This window comes from Arachis duranensis, chromosome 7, assembly GCF_000817695.3.
Source record: "Arachis duranensis cultivar V14167 chromosome 7, aradu.V14167.gnm2.J7QH, whole genome shotgun sequence".
NCBI classification, from domain to species: domain Eukaryota; kingdom Viridiplantae; phylum Streptophyta; class Magnoliopsida; order Fabales; family Fabaceae; genus Arachis; species Arachis duranensis.
Window position 1 is genome coordinate 45,148,130 of NC_029778.3, and position 9,573 is coordinate 45,157,702.

Genomic DNA, 9,573 nt, shown 5'->3' on the forward strand with positions numbered 1-9,573 from the left:
TTGGCATTATCCTCCAACAGGATCTTGTGCATGCATCTAGCTGGGCTAATGCCCTTAATATCACTTATGGACCACCCAAGAGCTGTCTTGTGTGTCCTTAGCACTTGAATTAGTGCTTCCTCTTCCTGTGGCTCTAAGGTAGAGCTTATGATTACAGGAAAGGTATCACCTTCTCCCAGAAATGCATATTTCAGGGATGGTGGTAATGGTTTGAGCTCGGGTTTGGGAGGTTTCTCCTCTTCCTAAGGGATTTTCAGAGGTTCTATTATTCTCTCTGATTCCTCCAAATCAGGCTGAACATCTTTGAAGATGTCCTCTAGCTCTGATTCTAGACTTTCAGTCATATTGATCTCTTCCACCAAAGAGTCAATAATGTCAGCGCCCATGCAGTCATTTGGTGTGTCTGGGTGCTGCATAGCTTTTACAGCATTCAACTTGAACTCATCCTCATTGACTCTCGGGGTTACTTCCCCTTTTTGTACATCAATGAGAGTTCGTCCAGTTGCTAGGAAAGGTATTCCTAGAATGAGAGTTGCACTCTTGTGCTCCTCCATCTCCAGCACTACAAAGTCAGTTGAAAAGGCGAATGGCCCAACCTTGACAATCATGTCCTCAATTATGCCTGATGGATATTTAATGGAGCCATCAGCAAGTTAGAGGCATATCAGGGTTGGTTTGACTTCTTCAGTCAAACCAAGCTTCCTGATAGTGGATGCAGGTATTAGGTTGATACTTGCTCCAAGATCACATAGGGCTGTCTTGGTGCAAGCACCTTCTAATGTGCATGGTATCATAAAGCTTCCTGGATCTTGAAGCTTTTCTGGTAAGCTTTTCAGAATGACTGCACTGCATTCTTTAGTGAGAAACACTTTTTCAGTTTCTCTCCAATCCTTCTTATGACTTAAGATCTCTTTCATGAACTTAGCATAAGAAGGTATTTGCTCAAGTGCCTCTGCAAACGGAATCTTTATTTCAAGAGTCCTTAAATAGTGTACAAAGCGGGCAAATTGTTTATCCTGTTCTGCTTGGCGGAGTTTCTGAGGATAAGGCATCTTGGCTTTATATTCTTCAACCTTAGTTGCTGCAGGTTTATTCCTTACAGAAGTGGTTGGAGAAGCCTTTTTATAGGGGTTACTATCAGCACTCTCAGGTGTCTGATTCCCCATTGGCGTTTGAACGCCAGGATTGGGTGAAGAATGGGCGCTTAACGCCAACTTTTCCCCCTTTTCTAGCATTTGAACGCCAGAACTGGGCAGGGAATGGGCGTTTAACGCCAGCTTTTCCCCCCTTTCTGGCGTTTGGACGCCAAGAGTATTCCTCTCTGGGCTCTTACTGTCCTCAGAGGGATTTTGGACAGTGGTTTGGTTATCCTCTATCAATTGTTCCTTTATTGGCTTCTTGCTACTTTGAGCAGTGTTATTCAATGTCTTCCCACTCCTCAGTTGAACTGCTTGGCATTCTTCTGTTATCTGTTTAGATAACTGCTGTTTTGCCTGATTCAACTGTGATTCTATGTTCTTGTTAGAAATTTTAGTTTCTTGGAATATCTCTTTAAATTCTGCTAACTGTTTTGTTATCAGGTGTAATTGCTGATTAAGCTCAACCATCTGTTCTTAAGGATTAGGATCAGTGGCTACTGCCATAACTTCTTCTTTTGTAGAGAACTCATTGCTAGAGTACAAATATTGATTTCTAGCAACAGTATCTATAAGCTCTTGAGCCTCTTCAATCATCTTCCTCATATGTATAGATCCACCAGGTGAGTGGTCTAGAGACATCTGAGCTTTTTCTGTAAGCCCATAGTAGAAGATGTCTAACTGTACCCACTCTGAAAACATTTCAGAAGGGCATTTTCTTAGCATACCTCTATACCTCTCCCAGGCATTATAAAGGGATTCATTATCCTCTTGTTTAAAGCCTTGGATGTCCAGCCTTAGCCGTGTCATCCTTTTTGGAGGGTAAAATTGATTCAGGAATTTGTTTGATAACTGTTTCCATATCTTTATGCTTGCTGTGGGTTGGTTATTCAACCACTTCTTAGCTTGATCTTTTACAGCAAATGGAAACAGTAATAGCCTGTAGACATCCTGATCCACCTCTTTATCACGTACTATGTCAGCAAGTTGTAAGAATTGTGCCAGAAACTCAGTAGGTTCTTCCTGTGGAAGACCGGAATACTGGCAATTTTACTGCACCATGATAATGAGTTGAGGATTTAGCTCAAAGCTGCTTGCTTTAATGGGAGGTATACAGATGCTACTCCCATATGCAGCTGTAATGGGGTTAGCATATGACCCCAGAGTCCTTCTGGACTGCTCAATTCCACTTAGGTCCATGATGGAGAAAGGGAATATGATATGGATTCACAAGTAAAGTAAATTTTTTTAAAAGTTGACCAAAAAAAATAAAATAAAACAAATGGAAAATAAAATAAATTTTTGAAAACTAAAAGAAAATAATATCAAAGCAAATTGAAAACTAAATCAATTAGTTAAAAAGATTTTGGAATTAGCAATTGAAAAGATATGATTGAAAATTATTTTGAAAAAGATTCGATTTTTTTTTTGAAATGAGGAAAGAGAAAAACAACAAAATGACACCAAACTTAAAATTTTTAGAAAATCAAACACAAATTTTCGAAAATTTTAAAGGAAAACACAAAGAGGACACCAAACTTAGAATTTTTAAGGATCAAGAAAGGACTAAGGATATGCAAATTCGAAAAATAAAGGAAGACAAAAGCATGCAATTGACACCAAACTTAAAATATGAAACTAAACTCAAATAAAAGACTCTAAACCAACAAAAAAATAAAACAGTCCTAATCTAAGCAACAAGATAAACCGTCAGTTGTCCAAACTCGAACAATCCCCGGCAACGGTGCCAGAAACTTGGTGCACGAAATTGCAATCACACTTTTGCAATTCCGCACAACTAACCAGCAAGTGCACTGGGTCGTCCAAGTAATACCTTACGTGAGTAAGGGTCGATCCCACGGAGATTGTCGGCTTGAAGCAAGCTGTGGTTATCTTGTAACTCTTAGTCAGGATATCAATAATTATCAGGGTTGATTGTAAAAAGTAAAAGAACATGAAATAAGTAATTGTTTTGCAGTAATGGAGAATAGGTTGAGGTTTTGGAGATGCTCTATCTTCTGAATCTCTGCTTTCCTACTGTCTTCTTCTTCAGGCACGCAAGGCTCTTTCCATGGCAAGCTGTATGTAGGGTTTCACCGTTGTTAATGGCTACCTCCCATCCTCTCAGTGAAAATGGTCAACGCGCTCTGTCACAGCACGGCTATTCATCTGTCGGTTCTCAATCGGGTTGGAATAGAATCCAGTGATTCTTTTGCGTCTGTCACTAACGCCCAACCCTCAGGAGTTTGAAGCTCGTCACAGTCATTCAATCCTTGAATCCTACTCAGAATACCACAGACAAGGTTTAGACCTTCCGGATTCTCTTGAATGCTGCCATCAATTCTAGCTTATACCACGAAGATTCTGATTAAGGAATCCAAGAGATATTCACTCAATCTAAAGTAGAATGGAGGTGTTTGTCAGGCACACGTTTATAGGCGAGAATGATGATGAGTGTCACGGATCATCACATTCATCAGGTTTAGGAACAAGTGATATCTTAGAATGGAAGCAAACATGATTGAATGAAAAACAGTAGTAATTGCATTAATCCATCAAGACACAGCAGAGCTCCTCACCCCCAACCATGGGGTATAGAGACTCATGTCGTAGAAGGTACAGTAAGAAACGTGTAATGTGTCATAAGGTGTAGATACAATGTCAAAATATCCTATTAATAGTGAACTAGTAACCTAGGGTATACATAAATGAGTAAATGACGTAAAAATCCACTTCCGGGGTCCACTTAGTGTGTGCTTAGGCTGAGCATTGAAGCTTTCATGTGTAGAGACTTTTTCTGGAGTTAAACGCCAGCTTTTATGCCAGTTTGGGCATTTAACTCCAATTTTTATGCCAGTTCCGGCGTTAAACGCCGGGAATTCTGAAGCTGATTTGCAACACCAGTTTGGGCCATCAAATCTCAGGCAAAGTATGGACTATTATACATTGCTGGAAAGCCCAGGATGTCTACTTTCCAACGCGGTTGAGAGCGCGCCAATTGGGCTTCTTTAGCTCCAGAAAATCCACTTCGAGTGCAGGAAGGTCAGAATCCAACAGCATCTGCAGTCATTTTCAGCCTCTGAATCAGATTTTTGCTCAGGACCCTCAATTTCAGCCAGAAAATACCTGAAATCTAAGAAAAACACACAAACTCATAGTAAAGTTTAGAAAAGTGAATTTTAACTAAAAACTAATAAAAATATAATAAAAACTAACTAAAATATACTGAAAATATACTAAAAACAATGCCAAAAAGCGTATAAATTATCCGCTCATCAGTACGCGTCTTGGTCCAAACGCGTACCCACGCGTACGCGTGGACCCTATTTCAGCAAAACTGGATTTTGTATTTTAAGACTAATTTTAAACTTTCAAACTTCTATTTTTACTCTTTTAGACCCTAAACCTTAGCTGTAAACATAGTGGAGGGGTCAAGCTATAAAGGGTTAGTAACTTGGGAGTGAAGCAATTTGAGGAGTAATGAATTATGAAGGTGTGATGGTGATGAAGTGATAGTGATAAGTTGCAATCGTTAGGATGGATGAGTAATTCCTAAACAAGTTATGATTATGAGTTTGAGATATTGAGATATGGTTAATGAAGATAACTAAGTTTGGTTATGGATTATTTTGAGATGTCGAGCTATGACTGCAAGGGTAGACTAGTAATTCCTATCCGAGCTATATTTGTTAGTATAGACGAGTAATTCCTATTTGATGTGTAATTCCTATCCGAGAATAGACGAGTAATTCCTATTCGAGTCCTAGATTTTGCATAGACGAGTAATCCCTATCCGGGTTAAGGATGTGGCACTTGCTTGGGTGGACGAGTAATGCCTACCCTGGTTTTGGTGAAACACCAGCATGGGTGGACAAGTAATACCTGTCTCGTGTTGTGGTGTTCTGTCCACGGTTAGCTACCAGGACATGTCGGGCTGGCTAAGTAATCGACAGTTGATATCAACAGCCATAGGACAGGCATACATCATATGCATATTGTTTGTTTGTTTGTTTGCTTTGTATTATTTGGGAATGCTTAATTGAATATATTATGTTAACTATTATATTTGCTACTTGCACTACTTGCTTTTCTACCTATGCTTGCATTTGTCTGTTTGTCTATCCTTGCAAACTCTCTAAAGATGGAGGAATGGAGGAAAGGTGAAAAGGTTTAGAGTTGAGATTAAGCTTAAGCTAGGTTTAGAACTCCCTAGATAACCACCCTTTTGATGGTTTCTGTTTAGTATATCAAGTTTTATAATTTGAGTGTCGGCGTTCTAAGATTGCCTCTAGCATTCCAGGACCTTATATCTTATGTGCGTGGCACCTCTACCATGCTGGGAACCTTTGGTTCTCACCCCATATTGTGTTGTTGTTTTTCAGATGCATGTCAAGAGGCTCCTTGGTAGGTGTCTGGACTTCTGTAGCGAAGCTGTTTCTGGGTTTTATTTTGATGTATAGTTTATGTTTATACATGTACTTAACTCTCCGAACAGCTACTTTATTTTGTACCTCTTAGATGTTTATGGAGAATTAGGGTTTATCTTTGTATTTTGGATTTTGGGGTATGTATATATGTATGTAAATATTCCCTGGCCAGCCTTAGCTTCGCAGTCTGAGTTAGGAGCTTGTTATTCTGTACCCTTGATCCTCTACTCTTATCTTTTGTATAAATATGTTAGTGAACTTTAGATTTCTTCGCAGGCAAGTAAACTGATTTTCTGAGTGTTGCGCTGTTCATTTTGCGATTTTACTTTGCCCGTTTTTCAGGTCTCCTCGTATACTATATTCTTTCTATTATCATTATGTATATATTTTATTTTAGAGGTCGTAATACCACACCACCTTTGTCTTATGACTTAAGCGTACGGCTCTGTGTGGTAGGGTATTACATTATGCTATCAGAGCAGTTCGTTCCTGAAGAGCCTGAGAGACGGACTGACTATGATTCTGTGCATTCTTTGTGTAAGTGTCTATGTGCTATTAGGATATCTAACTGATATACATAACATAAAATTCAAGAGTATGCATTTGGAACTTGGAAGTACTAGACTTGAGATATTAAGACTGATCACCTTGATATATCTTGTTTGGTGTGAATAGGAATCATATGGCGCCTCGTGGACGCGATCGCGGGAGAGGAAGAGGTAGACTAGGAAATGCAAACCCTGGAATGATAGAAAACAACCCTATGAACTTCATGGCCACCCTGGAAAACATGGTTACAGCTATGCAGGAGACAGCAGAAGCGTTAGGAAATCAAGCGAACCATGGGAACGACGATAATAGTGGAAATGGGCCGATGATGCTTGCCATTTTTCTGAAGATACATCCACCGACATTTAGGGGAACCATGAACCCTACTGAGGCTGACAATTGGTTTCAATCGATCGAACAGGCTTTACACGAACAGCAAGTCCTTGAAGATCAACATGTTGAATTTTGCAACTTATCAATTGGCGGGTGAATCCCAATATTGGTGGCAAGGAACGCGACGCCTTCTGCAGCAGGGTGATACTGCTATACCCTGGGATGCTTTTTGAACCGAGTTTTACAAGAAATACTTCTCCAATTTGGCCAGAATGGCTAAGGAACTTGAAATACTGCAACTAAAACAGGGCCAACTGACGGTCGCTGAGTACACGAACATGTTTGAGGAACTGTGCCGATTCTCCATAATTTGTCAAGGAGCTCCAGGAGACTTTGAGGAATGGAAGTGTATCAAATATGAAGGAGGAGTCCAGAGTGATATATTAAGTTCTGTGGGCCCAATGGAGATTAAAATTTTCTCAGACCTGGTAAACAAGAGCAAGGTTGTGGAAGAATGTCTAAGAAAGGCTGCTATGGGAGAAAATGACCTGGGAGAATTACCGAAAGGAGTACAACCCAAATTTAACCCTAAGGAGCCAAGAGTTTAAGAGGAATAGTTTAAGAGTGGATTTGAAACTTTAATTCTTGATGATCGTATTTCCCGTAGTTAGTTAATGTGATAGGATGTACTGTTTACTAGGATGCTTGAATGCAAAAAGTTTTTGAATCTTGGGGAACAAGGGTGTTCATAACCTGGACCGAGCTATAAGGTCCAGGTTGGACTAAAACTAAGGGACCGACTTCTTTAAAGGTGCAAAGAGCCAAGGCGAATCGTCACGTAGGACCAAGGAGGCCCAAAGAAGGAGAATCACCACCCACTAGAAGGCTATTGGCCAAAAGATAGTGACCTCACCCACGAAAGATAAGATAAGATAACCAACTTATCTCAAAGGGAGGTGATGAGCAGATAATTTATACACTTTTGGCATTATTTTTAGGTAGTTTTTAGTAGGATCTAGCTACTTTTTGGGATATTTTTATTAGTTTTTATGCAAAATTCATATTTCTGGACTTTACTATGAGTTTGTGTGTTTTTCTATGATTTCAGATATTTTTTGGCTGAAATTAAAGGACCTGAGCAAAAATCTGATTCAGAGGCTAACAAAGGACTGCTGATGCTGTTGGATTCTGACCTCCCTGCACTCGAAGTGAATTTTCTGGAGCTACAGAAATTCAAATGGTGATCTCTCAATTGAGTTGAAAAGTAGACATCCAGGGCTTTCCAGAAATATATAATAGTTTATACTTTACTCAAATTTTGATTATGCAAATTGGCATTCAAATGCCCCTTCTCTGCCCTATTCTGAAGTCAAAGCGCCAGAACTGGCATAAAAATTGGAGTTAAATGCCCAAACTGGCACCAAAGCTGGCGTTTAACTCCAAGAGAAGTCTCTACACGTGTGAAGCTCAATGCTCAGCCCAAGCACACATCAAGTGGGTCCGGAAATGGATTTCTGCATCATTTACCTATTTATGTAAATCTTAGAAGCTAGTTTCATTATAAATAGGACCTTTAACTATTGTATTTTCATCTTTTGATCATCTTTTGATCTCTTGATCACGTTTTGAGGGCTGGTCTCATGGCCATGCCTAGACCTTATTCTTATGTATTTTCAACGGTGGAGTTTCTACACACCATAGATTAAGGGTGTGGAGCTCTGCTGTTCTTCGAGTATTAATGCAATTACTACTGTTTTCTATTCATTTCATGCTTATTCTTATTCTAAGATATTCACTCGCACTTCAACCTGACGAATGTGATGATCCGTGACACTTATCATCATTCTCACCTATGAACGCGTGACTGACAACCACTTCCGTTCTACTTAAGATGAGCGTGTATCTCTTAGCCTCCATTCCGAAAGATCGGAGTCTTCGTGGTATAAGCTAGAATTATTGGTGGCCATTCCTGAGATCCGAAAAGTATAAACATTATCTGTGGTATTCCGAGTAGGATCTGGGAAGGGATGACTGTGACGAGCTTTAAACTCGCAAGTGTTGGGCGTAGTGACAGACGCAAAAGGATCACTGGATTCTATTCCAACATGATCGAGAACCGACAGATGATTAGTCGTGTGGTGACAGTGCATTTGGACCATTTTCACTGAGAGGATGGGAGGTAGCCATTGACACCAGTGAAACCCGAACATACAACTTGCCATGGAAAGGAGTATGAAGGATCGGATGAAGGCAGTAGGAAAGCATAGATTCAACAGGAACAAAGCATCTCTATGCACTTATCTGAAATTCTCACCAATGAATTACTGATGAGCGGATAATTTATACGCTTTTTGGCATTGTTTTTAGTATGTTTTTAGTATGATCTAGTTAGTTTTTAGTATATTTTTATTAGTTTTTAGTTAAAATTCATTTTTCTAGACTTTACTATGATTTTGTGTGTTTTTCTGTGATTTCAGGTATTTTCTAGCTGAAATTGAGAGACCTGAGCAAAAATCTGACTCAGAGACTGAAAAGGACTGCAGATGCTGTTGGATTCTGACCTCCCTGCACTCGAAGTGGATTTTCTGGAGCTACAGAAGCCCAATTGGCGCGCTCTCAACGGCGTTGGAAAGTAGACATCCTGGGCTTTCCAGCAATATATGATAGTTCATACTTTGCTCAAGATTTGATGGCCCAAACCGACGTTTAAATTCACCCTCAGAATTCCTAGCGTTAAACGCCGGAACTGGCACCAAAATGGGAGTTAAACGCCCAAACTGGCATAAAAGTTGGCGTTTAACTCCAAGAAGAGTCTCTACACGAAAATGCTTCAATGCTCAGCCCAAGCACACACCAAGTGGGCCCGGAAGTGGATTTTTATATCATTTACTCATCTCTGTAAACCCTAGGTTACTAGTTATCTATAAGTAGGACCTTTTACTATTGTATTTTCATCTTGGTTCTTCTGGTTCCCTCTTTGGGACCGAAGCCAATGATCACTCTTGTTCTTATGTATTTTTAACGGTGGAGTTTCTACACACCATAGATTAAGGTGTGGAGCTCTGCTGTACCTCGAGTATTAATGCAATTACTATTGTTCTTCTATTCAATTCCGCTTGTTCTTGTTC